Below are 17,733 nucleotides of genomic sequence, written 5' to 3'. Positions count from 1 at the left end.
ACTAGATATGCAGCTCTAGAGGCAATTCAAAGTTCACCTATTCCTTTTACCAATCTCCAAACTGCCCCTATTTTATCTTAAAAGGCTTATAACTTGCATTCCTTCCCTGTGCCTCTGAGATGTAAATGTTAAAGTACAAACTTCAGGGAGGTAAGTTTTATCAGAAGAAAAACAAAAAGGGGAAAGGTCATTTGAAATTTAGGACCAAAAAAAGCAACTTAAATTCAACTCTTTTAATAACTAGTAAAACAGATGTGATAAGATCTCTGCATCCGTCTGTATGTTCATGTGTGTCTACATATACGTGTGTTGCAGATGTATGGTATTGCTAAAATTCATTTACAAAAGAGTTCTATTTAGCTGGCTTAAACAAACAAACATTTATATAAATTTAGTCTTCATAGAAAGTCTCAAAAATATAATAGAGGCTAATCCAAATGTTTTTCAGTTTTATATATTCTGGGAAAATATTTTATATCAAAGTTAATTTAGAGTTACTGGTCTGATTAAAATAGAATGTGTCTAGAATTACACTGAATATAATACAGGCACACAAACTTTATTCTATATGGGTTTATTAGTCAAATAAGTCCATGTTATCTCTGTTACAAAATTTGTCAGCAAAAACTTTTAAAAAACAAAAAAAGCTTGGGGTGATGGCTGACTTTGTCTAATGTCTCATGAAGTTTTCATGGGTAATCTAAACATAATAGTTGGGAGCATGTGATTTAGATAGATGTAAGTGGGATAAGAGTTTTTAGGTAAACTTTTTTCTGCAATAATTATATTTTACATTTTGCTAAATTAAATGATAGAAGTTCATTGAATATCTAGATCACTTCTAAATAATATAAAATACTAAAACATTAATTACTGAACGTAGATTTTTACCTACTTTTGGTTTCCTTTTGCAGAGGAACTAAAGATATTTGGCTCTATTAGTATATATGGTTTGTACCACATTAAAAATTTTACTATGAAGAAGCATGTATTTCTAAAAATTATGAAATGTATTCACAAATTTGCTAATCTAAAGAATGCTAGTGTAATAGTCCACAACTGCTTACTAAATTTTCACTATAAATTAAGGTTTCTAAGGGTTAAGAATTCTAATATATGCAATTTGAAATAATAAGAAACAACTCTGTATGCAAGGAAAATTGGATATGTTTTTTGTTTTGGAGTTGGTTTTTTTTTTTTTTTGGTTAAAAGAGTATGAAGTATGGAGATACATTTTGTTGAGGGAAATAAAAGTGATTTTGCTCTAAAGTAAAACTAGTTATTTCAAAATGGGAAGAAAAAAAAAGGACAAACTATGGACATAGGAAGTTAAGAAGAATGAAAGAGAGAAACAGAAAAAGAGAGGAAAAAAGGAAATCTTGTGTGGTCAAGTTGGCTAAAAATTAAATTGTTATTATAAAGGTTTTAAAATAAGCTTTAATACCAGTAATATACTTATGTAAAACTAAAACTTAATTTTCTTTCCTCTGTTAAAAGGACAGTTTTATTAGATTTACTAATAAATGAGATATACTCTTAATAAGAAATTTAAACAAAGTTTTTTCTTTATCTTTAAAATAACCTGCCTGGAAAGCAAAGATTTTGTGTTTTATCAAAATAACTTTTTGTGTTTTATATCTTTATTATCAGGTCTTTGATTACTTAAGTAAATTGAGTCTTCTCAATATTAAAAGAGCAAAGTTTGGCTCAATTGTGTAACTTATTGCATTTGCTCTTGAAATCTTTTATTGTCACTTTGGATAATTAAGTGGATTATTAAGTATTGTTTCATAATGATCTGTGATCCTTTTTAGCCAAATGTCCAAAACCTTTTGAATTTTTTGGCAAACTTCCCCAAATCAAATTCTAAGTGAAGTCTTTTTGACCTGGAAATAACTTTGGGATTTTCCAGAGGGCCTTTGGAAACATCAGAAAAGATTTCTTCTTTCTCCTTATAAAAAGAGAGATGTTACACTAATTAGGCTTATTTGATATGTTAAATTACATGGGAAAAATCATCAAACAAGTAATACCGAGCCTTCTTTATGTTATATTTGTATAGGTACATGCTATAAGTGTTACAGAAATGGGATAAAATTCCTGGAAATCTATTATTTCCTGGTATGATGTTATCAGTCATAATTGTAATTATTATCTTAAATATTACATATTACAAAAATAACCAAATTTCCTTGTCAATTCCATTATAATGAATTCTCATCAGATCTTTAATAATGGGCATTTTAAGGATTTTGTCATTTACAGATAGTTAATTTTTTTATTCTAATGCTTTTGCAAAAATGTTCCTACAAAATTGCTTCATCTTCAGAGAAATCCGTAAAAAGGACTCTGACAGGTATTCTAGAATACAGGTTTCTGGTCATTTTAAGATCATAAAACTAAACTGAGTAAGAATTTCCAGAACTAGTGGAAAAACTAGATTCAAATAGAGCAAGTATTAATTACATTGGATTAAATAAATTGAGGAGGATGATTGATTATAATTTGTATGACTTTTAAAACACTGCTGTTTCCTTAATGCTTTGGTTTTCCAGATTTAAAGAAATCTTGTCTCTTAAGCAATCTATGACTTACAGCAACTGATACACTATACCTTTGTAAACAAAAATGACATTTTTTTCTACATGATCTCTCCAGAATTCAGAAACTCTTAATGTATTCTTTTCATGGCGACATAGGTAGTCATTCACATAAGTTCAATAAGAATCTGTTCTCCTGTAATGGAACACAACTGGAAACATTGACCATATTACCAAGGCTTGGACTGAATTGTCACATTTGAGAGAGATGTACATAGACTCAGAGAGTACCTTGCTTCCAAGGTTCCAGCAAAGCAACCTTAAAAAGAGTTTATATAGTCAATCACTATTCTTGCTGCACTTATGTAAATAATCAAGGCAAATTTAATGCAAACAAATTAAGTTTTAGTGGGATTATCCTTAAAAAGATTTTTTTAAAAAAGCAGGAATAACTGCTTAAATTTATTAACTGCTTAATAAATTATGTTTGTACCTTTATCTATATTAGATTCTAATCCTGCTAATTGTCTTTAAGGATTTGTTATATACTTGTAAACTGGACTAGATCCTGAATTCTTCTACTTTCCTCAAACATCTGGCTACAACTTTCCAAACTAATGTTTCCAGTTTTCTCCCACCCTTCTGAATTGGAATCACTAAGAACAAAGACTGCCCTTGAATCTCCTTGGAAGGGACTATACCAGGTCCTCCTCACTACCCAGATGGCAGCCAAACTTCAGGGTCTTAAACCTTGGATACACATCTCACAGCTGAAGAAGACTCCACCTGACATCTGGTCTTATACAAATGCTGGAAATCTCCAAATCAAATTGACTGGGAAGAGAAGTAGCTGACACTGAGGTAGATGCTTCCTTCCAAGACACCACATCAAGACTTCACACTTCAACTGAACAAGAAACTTTTTTTTTTCTTTCCCTTTCTTTTACTCTGGCATTGGCCTGGAAAGGTAACACCACCATCTGTATCTTCCAGGCCATTGCTAAGGGAGGTAACCTCTGAAATTTAAAACAATTACTATTTCAGGCTAGGAGAAAACCTAACTGACATCTAGCTTGAACAGGCAAATGCAACTATCCCTGCAAGTGAATCTATTAACAGTGCCACCTTGGTGGAAGTGATTTGTGTCCCGACAGGATTTATCTTTGTCTGTGGTGGTTGTCATTCTTCTTATGTACCTAGACGGCTGGTACATATCAGGCAATGTCTCTTAGGTTATCTGACTGTTCCCCTAACTGTTCACAAACAAACTGAGATACCTCATTGGTTGACTCCCCTGGATTTACATCATTGAGTTAGAAAGGAATTATCAAGAGGTATTCATGATTTAGGATTCACTTCCTTTAACAGGGCCATACTTCCCCGGTTAAGAGTATATGTAAATGAGAGAGAAAAAAAGAGTATATGTAAATGAGACTAGATCAGGAACCTTTCCTTAACTCTTGAAAATATTGAAACATATTGAAAAATTCTCTGTTAGAGCAATAGCTGTCCAACAAAAAAATCTTTAGACTTTCTGGCCAAAGTTGTTCTTGATAATAATATAGCTCTTGATTCTCTTTTAGCTGAGCAAGGAGGTGTCTGCACTGTGGCCAACACCACCTGCTGCACCTGGAGTAACACTTCCGGGGAAGCTGAAATTCAGTTCCATAAGATCACTGAGCAAGCCACTCCTCTTAGCTTAAAAGGGTGACTCCTGCAATGGACTCTCTCTTTTACTTATTTGATTTGATTGGTTTGGGTCTTGGGGACCATGGCTCCAAAGTGCACTCCAAACATTGGGAATTATCCTGCTTGTTAGAATCAGAGTACTCTCCCTCATGTGCTGTATTCTCTCAAAAGCATTAAATGCAGGGTTTCCCTGGTGGCGCAGTGGTTGAGAGTCCGCCTGCCGATGCAGAGGACGCGGGTTTGTGCCCCGGTCTGTGAAGATTCCACATGCCGCGGAGCGGCTTTGCCCATGAGCCATGGCCGTTGAGCCTGCGTGTCCGGAGCCTGTGCTCCGCAACGGGAGAGGTCACAACAGTGAGAGACCCGCATACCGCAAAAAAAAAAAAAAAAAAAAAAAAAAAAAAAAGCATTAAGTGCATGCTCACAACTGCTAACTACAAAGACTCCCTAAGACTAGAACATCAGAAAAGAGACAAAGAGAATGACCAACTTAAAAATTGTGAACCTGAAGCTGATGCCTGTGACTATCACAGAGATTAAGCAAAAAAACATTATGACTTGTGAGTACCACACAGAGGATCAACAGAAGCTGAGAGAACTACAGAGAGGTATGTGGTAGTGGCATTTAATGCCTTAAATTTTGATCACATCCCTCAGATAAGCTGAGAGTCTGATCAAAAGGGGAAAATTGTTAAAAAGAAACAGCAGGTCCAAAATGGAGTCACTTGTGCTAAAACCCATGTAAGCAAATCAAAACTTAATAACTAACCTATTGCAGTTTCAATCCCTGCTCCAGGAATGCAACCTTTAACCAGTCAGTCTTGAATTATCTGGTCAGCACTAGTGAGGTAATCCACCCCATAGGCCCTTTTGTTCCCCTTAGGGGGGCAAGCTTGTCTGAAACAATACATTCTTTGCTAATAATTTCCTTTGTCCGCCCCCTTTCTACATTTAAAAAATATTTTCTTTTCTACAGCTTTGTGGAGCTTCTTTCTATTTGCTAAATGGGATGACACTTGATTTATGAAGTAGTTAATAAAGCCAATTTGATCCTTAAATTTACTCCATTGAATTTTTGTTGTTTAACAATACATATGTTCATATGTGAATCTTTTGGTAGGGAGAGGATATGTAGCTTTTGTCAGAGTCTCAAAGGTACCCATGACCTCAAAAAGATGAAGGAACCAAAATAAAGCCCAAAGGCACCTTATAGATTATGGGAACTGCACTGTTTTATTCACTCTTCCAGGCCTGGAGGACCCAGGATCTCCTGGTGAGCTGTCAGCTCTTTAACTTGAGTTTATATCAGTTTCTCATCAGTTAAACAAAAATGGTAGTATCCTTTCATGAAGAGAAAAACTGACACATGATTGCATTAGCTTGGCCTTCCCTTCCCCAACATCTGAAACAATTCTCCCCCTCAGTCAAACATTGGCTCAATGCTGTCCTCTCCATATTGGTTTCCCTGGACCTTCCTCTCTATCCCCACATGAGTGAGCTCCATGTCCTCTGTAATCTCATCATACTTCACTCAGGATTCTAATTGTTTGGTTATGTATTCTAGGTCCTTATTGACCATGAGCTCTCTGAGAAGAGGAATTGTGTTATATTCTTCTTTGCTTCTCATCACTTCCATGACATGCAGTGCCCATAGTATATCCATTAGGATAGATAAAAATGATAAGGGCTTGGTCCTTCTCAAGCCCTTGCAGACTCCAGTGGGAAAGAGATTCTGGAGAAAATCCCCACTCTCTAGAAACCCTCTCCTCCATGTACACACAAACGCACACAACATCACAACCCAATTTCTAGTTCAAAAGAAAGTATAATAGAAAGTTTGCCCATATCGAAGAGAAAGAATTATGTATGAAGACTCAAGGTCATTTGAGATGGAAAATAAGAATCAATTGACCTTTGTTAAAATACAGGATATAAAATTTTGTAAGCTAACTAAGATGTAAAAAAAGAGGTTTTTCATAGAGATAAGCACCCACTGCCTGCAGGGCACAACCCCATGATGACCTCTTGATCACTACCACACGGTCTGAAAGGGCCGCTCACCTGGGGGGTTGTGGGGAGGTGTGTGCAAGCTGGAGTGTCTGACTCCCAGGGACCCATTCATCATCTCAGGGGATAAGGGCAGGGGTGTCAAATTGAGAAGGTCTGGTTGATGGAGCAGGAAGGCAGCGGCCCCCAGAGCAAGCCTGCCGTGTAGATAAAGAACACAGCACTCTGTTCCTTGTGGGTCCAGCCACACCCAAGCTCAGACAGGCAGCATAGCATTCTATATGCTCAGGCAGAGGATGCACACCCCCCATTCTTACCATCAGGTCCTAAGTCCCCTCCCTGGCTTTTCCATCCCTTCATGTGGTCACCAGAGGTGAAGGGGTAAAGAAATGAGATGGTATATCTGCAGATGAGGAGCAGCCTGTGTTACCAGAACAGACCATGTGCAGCTGAGAGAAGAGAGAGATGACAGAAAAGATGCACATCAAGCTAAGAAGTTGGGACTTTATCTATGATGAGCAGAGAGAGGTGCTGAGCACAAGACTGACAAGGCGGGGGGTTGTGTTGTAGAAAGTTAACTCTGGGAGCAGCCATGGGAGGGATGGATTTGAATTCATGTGACCTGGGCAGGGAGACCAGTGTCAGTCTCTTGGGAGTCACCCTCCTAGGAGAGGGTGTCAGTGCTCCTGAAACACTTACTGAATGGAAGAATCAGCCTGTCATCAATCAGTCTGCTTAACTTTCACACCAGGAAAAACACTGAACCAAATTTTCCAGGGATAAAATTAGAAATGGAAGATGCTAAATTTGCAAATGATAATCAAGGACAAGACTTGTCAAACCACGTATACTGTCTTTCATGACATGGCAGGCCTGCAAAGCCACGTCAAGAGACCCTCGTGGCCTCTTGGGATTACCTCGGGCCCATCTGGGCAACTTACTCATCAGGTAAGCTGAAAACACATGCTCATGCCACAATCGCTCTTCTGCATACAACTGCTCAAAAGGTCAAACCCCATGATTTAGATTCAACCTGGAAGCAGAGATAAAGTGCTGAAGGAAAGGAATTGAGACTGGGGATATTTAATATTTTCACCAGTCATCAGTGATGAGAAAAAAGTGCACATTTGTTTTCCAGATGATACTCTGGCTGGTTAAAAATAAGTCACGTACTAAGAATTAAAAAGGATCAGCCATAATGAAGTAGTGACAAAATTTGTATTAAAAAAACCATTAAAGCCAAAACAAACTCCTGAATTTCAAGAAAGGAGGTGCCAGGAGAGTTATTGATGAGCCAGGAAGGGTTCAAAGAAATAGCCTTCCTGGCTCCTGACACCTGCTTGGTCCCAAGAGTATGATGATCTACCACACAACAAGTGAGAGCTTGGGGCAGCAAGCAGAGAGAGGACAGCACTTCTAAAACTTGCTTAATCCTAAGCATCACTAGGGGCAAGTGAAACAGTAAAAAATGTATATATTGGTCTCTGCCCCTGGTTCCTGACACTGAGCTCCTAAATCCCTTGGAATTTCCTGGATGATAGGAGTGCATTTTATTCTAATGAGGTGACTCTTGGTGGCTCCTTGGATGGTTTCAGGATGGGGGCTGGTTACCAGAAAGACCAAGCCATGATTAGAAGCTTGGAACTTTCAGCCCCCCACCACCCCATCCCCAGAAGGTGAGAGGGGCTGGAGATTGAGTTAATGATCAATCATGTCTACATGATGAAGCCTCAGTAAAAATCCCCAAAGTCAGGCCTTCAGAGAGCTTGTGGGTTAGTGAACACATCCATGTGCTGGGAAAGTGATACACACCCTAACTCCATGGGACAGAAGCTCGTACTCTTGAGGCCCTCCCAGACCTCGCCCTATGTATCTCCTCATCTGGCTGCTCATCTATATCCCTTATCATATCCTTTATTAAATAAAAATTGGTAAAACTGTTTCCCTGAGCTCTGTGAGCTGTTCTAGCAAATGATCCAACCCAAGGAGAGAGTCATGGGAACCTCTGATTTCTAGCCAGTCAGTCAGAAGTACAGGTGACAACCTAGGACTTGCAACTGACTTTTGAGGTGGGGTGGGGGGAGTCTTGTGGGACTGAGCCCTCAACCTGTGGGGTCTGATGCTATCTCCAGGTAGACAGTGTCAGAACTGAGTTAAATTGTAGGACATCAGGCTGGTGTTGGATAATGGCTTGATGTGTGGAAAACCCACAAACCTGGTGTCAAAAGTGAAGTGTGGTAGTAATACAAGAGTAAAGGAGAAACACTTTGCAGGGCACTAAAATTACTGATTTCTAGGTCCTCCCACAGAGAGGCTGAGTCAGCAGTCCCCAGTGGGCACCATTTGGCTCTTGGATTAGACAAGTTTGCTCCCCTTGGCAAGAAGCGAAAACACATCTATCCACAGGCAGAATCCTGGCTTCTGCCCTCACTCTAATTAATTAGAATTAAGATAATGCTGGACATTTATTAAATTGACTGCTACCTGCTGGGGGCTGTGTTAAGAGCTCTATATGTATTTTCACACTGAATCCTCCAATGTCCTTATCAAGAAGGTGCTGCCATTTTACCAATGTTTCAGATCAGAAAACTGAGGTCTGAGGTTACAACATTTGGTCAAGGTCGCAGAGCTAATAAATGGCAATGCCAGGCCCCAACAGAACTCATTTCCTGAAGGGAGTCAGAAGCCTGGGGTCAAGTTCCCAACTCTGCCATCCCTGGGGGACTGGCTGTATCTTGCTGAACCTCATCTGTACAGCGGGGCTATTTCTGCCTCCCTCAGAGTCGGCGTGAGAAGAAAAGGAGCGTGTGCAGAAGTGCTTCATGAAGCACAAGGGGCTTCAGTTGTGGAGTGTGCGCTCCTCAGTGAATTTCACCTGCTGTTAGCACATTTGTAATTCAGATGAACAGGTGCTGATAGAATTGTGATTAAGAAAATATCAGGGAGAGGGCCTTCAAGATGGCAGAGGAGTAAGCGAGGAGATCACCTTCCTCCCCACAGATACATCAGAAATTCATCTACATGTGGAACAACTCCTACAGAACACCTACTGAACGCTGGCGGAAGACCTCAGACCTCCCAAGAGGCAAGAAACTCCCCACGTACCTGGGTAGGGCAAAAGAAAAAAGAAAAAACAGAGACAAAAGAATAGGGACGGGACCTGCACCAGTGAGAGGGAGCCGTGAAGGAGGAAAGGTTTCCACACACTAGAAGCCCCTTCACGGGCAGAGACTGCGGGGGGCAGAGGGGGGAGCTTCAGAACCGCGGAGGTGAGCACAGCAACAGGGGTGTGGAGGGCAAAGCAGAGATTCCCGCACAGAGGATCGGTGCCGACCGGCACTCACCAGCCCGAGAGGATTGTCTGCTCACCCGGGGCGGGCGGGGGCTGGGAGCTGAGGCTCCGGCTTCAGAGGTCGGATCCCAGGGAGAGGACTGGGGTTGGTGGCGTGAACACAGCCTAAAGGGGTTAGTGCACCACGGCTAGCCTGGAGGGAGTCCGGGAAAAAGTCTGGACCTGCCTAGGAGGCAAGAGACCTCAGGGTGCGCGAGGAGAGGGGATTCACAGCACCGTCTAAACAAGCTTCAGAGAAGGGCGCGAGCCGCGGCTATCAGCGCGGACCCCAGAGACGGGCATGAGACGCTAAGGCTGCTGCTGCCACCACCAAGAAGCCTGTGTGCGAGCACAGCTCACTATCCACACCGCCCCTACCAGGACCCTATGCAGCCCGCCACTGCCAGGGTCCTGTGATCCAGGGACAACTTCCCCGGTAGAACGTACAGTGCACCTTGGGCTGTTGCTATGTCACATTGGCCTCTGCTGCCGCAGGCTCTCCCTGCATTCCACACCTCTCCTTCCCCCTGGCCTGAGTGAGCCACAGCCCCCTATTCAGCAGCTCCTTTAACCCCCTCCTGTCTGGGCGAAGAACAGACACCAGAGGATGACCTACATGCAGAGGCGGGTCCAAATCCAAAGCTGAGCCCCAGGAGCTGTGCAAACAAAGAAGAGAAAGGGAAATTTTTCTGTGCAGCCTCAGGAGCAGCAGATTAAATCTCCATAATCAACTTGATGTACCCTGCATCTGTGGAATACCTGAATACACAATGAATCATCCCAAAATGGATGTGGTGGCCTTTGGGAGCAACTGTAGACTTTGGGTTTGTTGTATGCGACTGACTCGTTTCTGATTTATATGGTTATCTTAGTTCAGTTTTTTAGCACTTGTTGTTATGGGTGGATTTGTTTATTGGTTTGGCTGCTCTCTTCTTTTTAAAATTTTTTTATTTTAATAATTTAAAAAGTTTTTTAGTCTAATAATTTTATTTTTCTTTCTTTCTATTTTTTCTCCCTTTTCTTCTGAGCTGTGTTGCTGACACGGTCTTGGTGCTCTGGCCAGGTGTTAGGCCTGAGCCTCTGAGGTGGGAGAGCTGAGTTCAGGACATTGGGCCACCAGAGACCTCCTGGCCCCCACATAGTATCAATCAACAAGAGCTCTCCCAGACATCTCCATCTCAACGCTAATATCCAGCTCCACTCAATGACCAGCAAGCCCCAGTGCTGGATACCCCCTGCAGAACAACTAGCAAGACAGGAACACAACTCCACCCATTAGCAGAGAGTTTGCCTAAGATCATAATAAGTTCACAGACACCCCAAAATACACCACTAGACGTGGTCCTGCCCAACAGAAAGACAAGATCCAGCCTCATCCACCACAGCACAGGCACCAGTCCCCTCCACCAGGAAGCTTACACAACCCACTGAACTAATCTTACCCACTGGGGGCAGACACCAAAAACAACAGGAACTACAAACCTGTGGCCTGTGAAAAGGAGACCCCAAACAAAATGAGCAAAATGAGAAGACAGAGATATGCAGCAAATGAAGGAGCAAGGTAAGAACCCAACAGACCAAACAAATGAAGAGGAAATAGGCAGTCTACCTGAAAAAGAATTCAGAGTAATGATAGCAAAGATGATCCAAAACCATGGAAACAGAATGCAGAAAATAAAGAAACCTTTAACAAGGACCTAGAAGAACTAAAGAGCAAACAATGATAAACACCACAATAAATGAAGTTAGAAATTCTCTAGAAGGAAACAATAGCAGAATAACTGAGGCAGAAGAATGGAGAAGTGACCTGGAAGATAAAATAGTGGAAATAACTACTGCAGAGCAGAATAAAGAAAAAAGAATGAAAAGAGTTGAGGACAGTCTCAGAGACCGCTGGGACAACATTAAATGCACCAACATTCGAATTATAGGGGACTCAGAAGAAGAAGAGAAAAAGAAAGAGAGTGAGAAAATATTTAAAGAGATTATAGTTGAAAAGTTCCCTAATATGGGAAAGGAAATAGTCAATCAAGTCCAGGAAGCGCAGAGAGTCCCATACAGGATAAATCCAAGGAGAAACATGCCAAGACACATATTAATCAAACTATCAACAATTAAATACAAAGAAAAAATATTAAAAGAAGCAAGGGAAAAGCAACAAATAACATACAAGGGAATCCCCATAAGGTTAACAGTTGATATTTCAGCAGAAGCTCTGCAGCTAGAAGGGAGTGGCAGGACATATTTAAAGTGATGAAAAGAAAAAACCTACAACCAAGATTACACTACCCAGCAAGAATCTCATTCAGATTCACTCAGAAATTAAAACATTTGCAGACAAGCAAAAGCTAAGAGAATTCAGCACCACCAAATCAGCCTTACAACAAATGCTAAAGAAACTTCTCTAGGCAGGAAACACAAGAGAAGGAAAAGACCTACAATAACAAACCCAAAACAATTAAGAAAATGGTAATAGGAACATACATATCAATAATTACCTTAAACGTAAATGGATTAAAAGCTCCAACCAAAAGACATAGACTGCTGAGTGGATATAAAAACAAGACCCATATATATGCTGTCTACAAGAGATTCACTTCAGACCTAGGGACACATACAGACTGAAAGTGAGGGGATGGAAAAAGATATTCCATGCAAATGGAAATGAGAAGAAAGCTAGAGTAGCAATTCTCATATCAGACAAAATAGACTTTAAAATAAAGACTATTACAAGAGACAAAGAAGGACACTACATAATGATCAAGGGATCAATCCAAGAAGATATAACAATTGTAAATATTTATGCACCCAACATAGGAGCACCTCAATACATAAGGAAAATGCTAACAGCCATAAAAGGGGAAATCGACAGTAACACAATCATAGTAGGGGACTTTAACACCCCACTTTCACCAATGGACAGATGATCCAAAATGAAAATAAATAAGGAAACACAAGCTTTAAATGATACATTAAACAAGATGGACTTAATTGATATTTATAGGATATTCCATCAAAAACAACAGAATACACTTTCGTCTCAAGTGGTCATGGAACATTCTCCAGGATAGATCACATCTTGGGTCACAAATCAAGCCTTGGTAAATTTAAGAAAATTGATATCATATCAACTTTCTTTTCTGACCACAATGCTATGAGACTAGATATCAATTACAGGAAAAAAACTGTAAAAAATACAAACACATGGAAGCTAAACAACACACTACTAAATAACCAAGAGATCACTCAAGAAATCAAAGAGGAAATAAAAAAATACCTAGAAACAAATGACAATGAATACTCGATGGCTCAAAACCTATGGATGCAGCCAAAGCAGTTCTAAGAGGGAAGTTTATAGCACTACAATCCTACCTCAAGAAACAAGAAAAATCTCAAAGAAACAATGTAACCTTACATCTAAAGCAATTAGAGAAAGAAGAGCAAAAAAAAACCCTAAGTTAGCAGAAGGAAAGAAATCATAAAGTTCAGATCAGAAATGCAGGAAAAAGAAATGAAGGAAATGATAGCAAAGACCAATAAAACTAAAAGCTGGTTCTTTGAGAAGATAAACAAAATTGATAAACCATTAGCCAGACTCATCAAGAAGAAAAGGAGAAGACTCAAATCAACAGACTTAGAAATGAAAAAGGAGAAGTAACAACTGACACTGCAGAAATACAAAGGATCATGAGAGATTACTACAAGCAACTATATGCCAATAAAATGGACACATTCTTCGAAAAGCACAACCTTCTGAGACTGAGACAGGAAGAAGTTGAAAATATGAACAGACACATCACAAGCACTGAAATTGAAACTGTGATTTAAAATCTTCATCAAACAAAATCCCGGGACCAGATTGATTCACAGGCGAATTCTATCAAACATTTAGAGCAGAGCTAACACCTATCCTTCTCAAACTCTTCCAAAATATAGCAGAGGGAGAAATACTCCCAAACTCATTCTATGAGGCCACCATCATCCTGATACCAAAACAAGACAAAGATGTCACAAAGAAAGAAAACTACAGGCCAATATCACTGATGAACATAGATGCAAAAATCCTCAACAAAATACTAGCCAACAGAATCCAACAGCACATTAAAAGGATATACACCATGATCAAGTGAGGTTTATCCCAGGAATTCAAGGATTCTTCAATATATGCAAATCAATAAATGTGATGCACCATCTTAACACATTGAAGGATGAAAACCATATGATAATCTCAATAGATGCAGAAAAAGCTTTCAACAAAATTCAACACCCATTTATGATAAAAACTCTCCAGAAAGTAGGCATAGAGGGAACTTACCTCCACATAATAAAGGCCATATATGACAAACCCACAGCCAACATCGTTTCAATGGTGAAAAACCGAAACTATTTCCACTAAGATCAGGAACAAGACAAGGTTGCCCATTCTCACCATTATTATTCAACATACTTTTGGAAGTTTTAGCCACAGCAATCAGAGAAGAAAAAGAAATAAAAGGAATCCAAATTGGAAAAGAAGGAATAAAACTGTCACTGTTTGCAGATGACATGATACTATACATAGAGAATCCTAAAGATGCTACCAGAAAACTACTAGAGCTAATCAATGCATTTGGTATAGTAGCAGGATACAAAATTAATGCACAGAAAACTCTGGCATTCTTATACACTAATGATGAAAAATCTGAAAGAGAAATTATGGAAACACTCCCATTTACCATTTCAACAAAAAGAATAAAATACCTAGGAATAAACCTACCTAAGGAGTCAAAAGACCTGTATGCAGAAAACTATAAGACACTGATGAAAGAAATTAAAGACAACACAAACAGATGGAGAGATATACCATGTTCTTAGATTGGAAGAATCAACATTGTGAAAATGACTCTACTACCCAAAGCAATCTACAGATTCAATGCAATCCCTATCAAACTACCAATGGCATTTTTCACAGAACTAGAACAAAAAATTTCACAATTTGTATTGAAACAAAAAAGACCCCAAGTAGCAAAAGCAATCTTGTGAAAGAAAAACGGAGCTGGAGGAATCAGGCTCCCCAACTACAGACTATACTACAAAGCTACAGTAATCAAGACAATATGGTACTGGCACAAAAACAGAAATATAGATCAATGAAACAGGATAGAAAGCCCAGAGATAAATCCACGCACATATGGTCTCCTTATCTTTGATAAAGGAGGCAAGAATATACAATGGAGAAAAGACAGCCTCTTCAATAAGTGGTGCTGGGAAAACTGGACAGTTACATGTAAAAGAATGAAATCAGAACACTCCTTAACACCATACACACAAACTCAAAATGGATTAAAGACCTAAATGTAAGGCCAGACACTATAAAACTCTTAGAGAAAAACATAGGCAGAACATTCTGTGACATAAATCACAGAAAGATCCTTTTCGACCCACCTCCTAGAGAAAGGGAAATTTAAAAAAAAATAAAGAAATGGGACCTAATGAAGCTTCAAAACTTTTGCACAGCAAAGGAAACCATAAACAAGACAAAAAGACAACCCTCAGAACAGGAAAAATTATTTGCAAATGAAACTAGTGACAAAGGATTAATCTCCAAAATGTACAAGCAGCTCATGCAGCTCAATATCAAAAAAACAAACAACTCAAACCCCAAATGGGCAGAAGATCTAAATAGACATTTCTCCAAAGAAGATATACAGATTGCCAACAAACACATGAAAAGATGTTCAACATCACTAATCATTAGACAAATGCAAATCAAAACTACAATGAGGTATCACCTCACCTGGGTCAGAATGGCCATCATCAAAAAATCTACAAACAATAAATGCTGGAGAGGGTGTGGAGAAAAGAGAACCCTCTTGCACTGTTGGTGGGAATGTAAATTGATACAGCCTCTATGGAGAACAGTATGGAGGTTCCTTAAAAAACTAAAAATAGAACTACCGTACGACCCAGCAATCCCATTACTGGGCATATACTCTGAGAAATCACAATTCAAAAAGAGACATGTACCACAGTATTCATTGCAGCACTATTTACAATAGCCAGGACATGGGAGCCACCTAAATCCATCGACAGATGAATGGATAAAGAAGGTGTGGCACATATATACAGTGGAATATTACTCAGCCATAAAAAGAAACGAAATTGAGTTATTTGTAGTGAGGTGGATGGACCTACAGTCTGTCATACAGAGTGAAGTAAGTCAGAAAGAGAAAAACAAATGCCATATGCTAACACATATATATGGAATCTAGAAAAAAAAAAACCAATAGTTCTGAAGAACCTAGGGGCAGGACAGGAATAAAGATGCAGAAGTAGAGAACTGACTTGAGGACATGGGGAGGGGTAGGGTAAGCTGGGACAAAGTGAGAGAGTGGCATGGACATATATACACTACCAAATGTAAAATAGATAGCTAGTGGGAAGCAGCTGCATAGCACAGGGAAATCAGCTCGGTGCTTTGTGACCACCTAGAGGGGTGGGTTAGCGAAGGTAGGAGGGAGACACAAGAGGGAGGGTATATGGGGATATATGTATATGTAGAGCTGATTCACTTTGTTATACCGCAGCAAATAACACAACAATGTAAAGCAATTATACTCCAATAAAGATGTTAAAAAAAGAAGAAAATATTAGGAAATAAAACTAGTCTACATTGGGATTTTAAATTTTTAAAAAATGATCAACACAATGGTTCTGAAGCAATGGATGGCTTAATGGGCAGGGAATTAGAAGTAAGGCTAAGCTACACACGAAAAACCACATAATAGAGTCTAATTTATTTAAAATACTGAAAACTGTATGATATATACATCTGTCAATGTGAGTACACACATCCTAGGGGCAGTTGGCTAACATCTAGTGTATCCTCATCAAGAATTCTCACCTCTGGGCTGGCTGTCACTTAGCATTTGACAGATCCTAATCAGAGATCCACACTCTAGAGGCAGCTACTACAGGCTTTGAGCTCACACTATCTCAAGCTGCACTAGAAGGTTTGTTAATTAGCAAAGTGATCTTACAAAGAGATTTTGTGATATTAGTCGTATTGAAGACATGCCGTTTGGTTAAAAATATAGTATATCTCTTGGTCATTAAATGAACAAGAGTGTAGCATCTGGCTAGTCTAGCAGCTTGTACCCTTCATAGTTCCAGGACGCCAGTTCTGTTGTGTGTATCAACACCTTTTCTGTGGACAGTCAGATGAATCCTCTCACTAGAGTACTGTGCCCACAGTGCCTGAGGGACAGAGAGCTGGGACATCACAAGCCTAAAGCACAAGTTGGATGATGATTTTTGTCCCTGCTTGTTATTAATTGTACATGGCACAGAATTCAATTATTTATTCAATGCAACCAATGTTTATTGAACCTCCACTATGTGCCAGGCAATATTCTGGACGCTTGGAATATAACCACAAACAAAACAAGGATGTGACAAAGATTTTGGCCAGAGGCCTGCTGTACTGTAACATACCTCCTCATGTCAAGAGCATGTGGGAGGATACTTACAGCCCTCACTTACTGCTAATCATCAAGGTTACCAATTTTTCCCTATAGGTGCCCTTTAGCCACAAATGGTCCAATTAACTTAAGTTGATTCACAACAAGCCACCATGAAAAATTACTGACACGTGGGACTCATTCATACTGAGATGGACAGGGCTTTATCTTCTCTTAGATGCCTAGAGAGCTCTGGGCCTGTGGAAGAATAGAAGCTATCTGTCCCTACCTCCTGCAAAAGATCACGTATGTTGCCTGGACCACCCACTGCAAACTCTGAAAATTGGCCTTTCCTTCTGGGTTCTTTGTCTCCATGTAGGCAGCCATGAATAGAGGGGGAAGATGTTATGGCACCTTTTCCAAATGTCAGACTCACACAAAATACTAATGTCTTGAGTAGGTCCACACAAAAACCTCGCAGCTAAAACCCAGCGAGGCCCTTTGTCAGAAGTAGGTTATATAGTCATAATGGTATCAGACTTCTGAGATTCTGCCCCAGGGCTTCCTTCAGCATTAGCACTTTTCTCCCTGTGCTTCTATCCATTTTCTGTGAAATTATTCTATTTTGTCTTCATTTTAAGCCTCTACTTCAGCTTTCCTTTATTCTGGGTCAAAACTTTCCTCCAGAGCTTTCTTTTGCAGCCTCCAACACACTGCCCTACAAACC

The 17,733-nt window shown here is 39.6% G+C and overlaps 1 protein-coding gene across 1 annotated transcript in view; it reads right to left on the bottom strand.

Annotated features, from left to right (window-relative positions):
* CDH17 (cadherin 17) overlaps positions 1–17,733 on the bottom strand; it is a gene marked incomplete at its 3' end in the record, with an annotated part of 84,912 nt that overhangs the window by 18,226 nt on the left and 48,953 nt on the right. The window lies entirely within an intron of this gene.

Source organism: Mesoplodon mirus (genome assembly GCF_964341445.2).
Source record: "Mesoplodon mirus genome assembly, chromosome: 16".
Taxonomy (NCBI): domain Eukaryota; kingdom Metazoa; phylum Chordata; class Mammalia; order Artiodactyla; family Ziphiidae; genus Mesoplodon; species Mesoplodon mirus.
The sequence above is the reverse complement of the archived record's forward strand: the minus strand, read 5'-3'. Positions and strand labels throughout refer to the sequence as shown.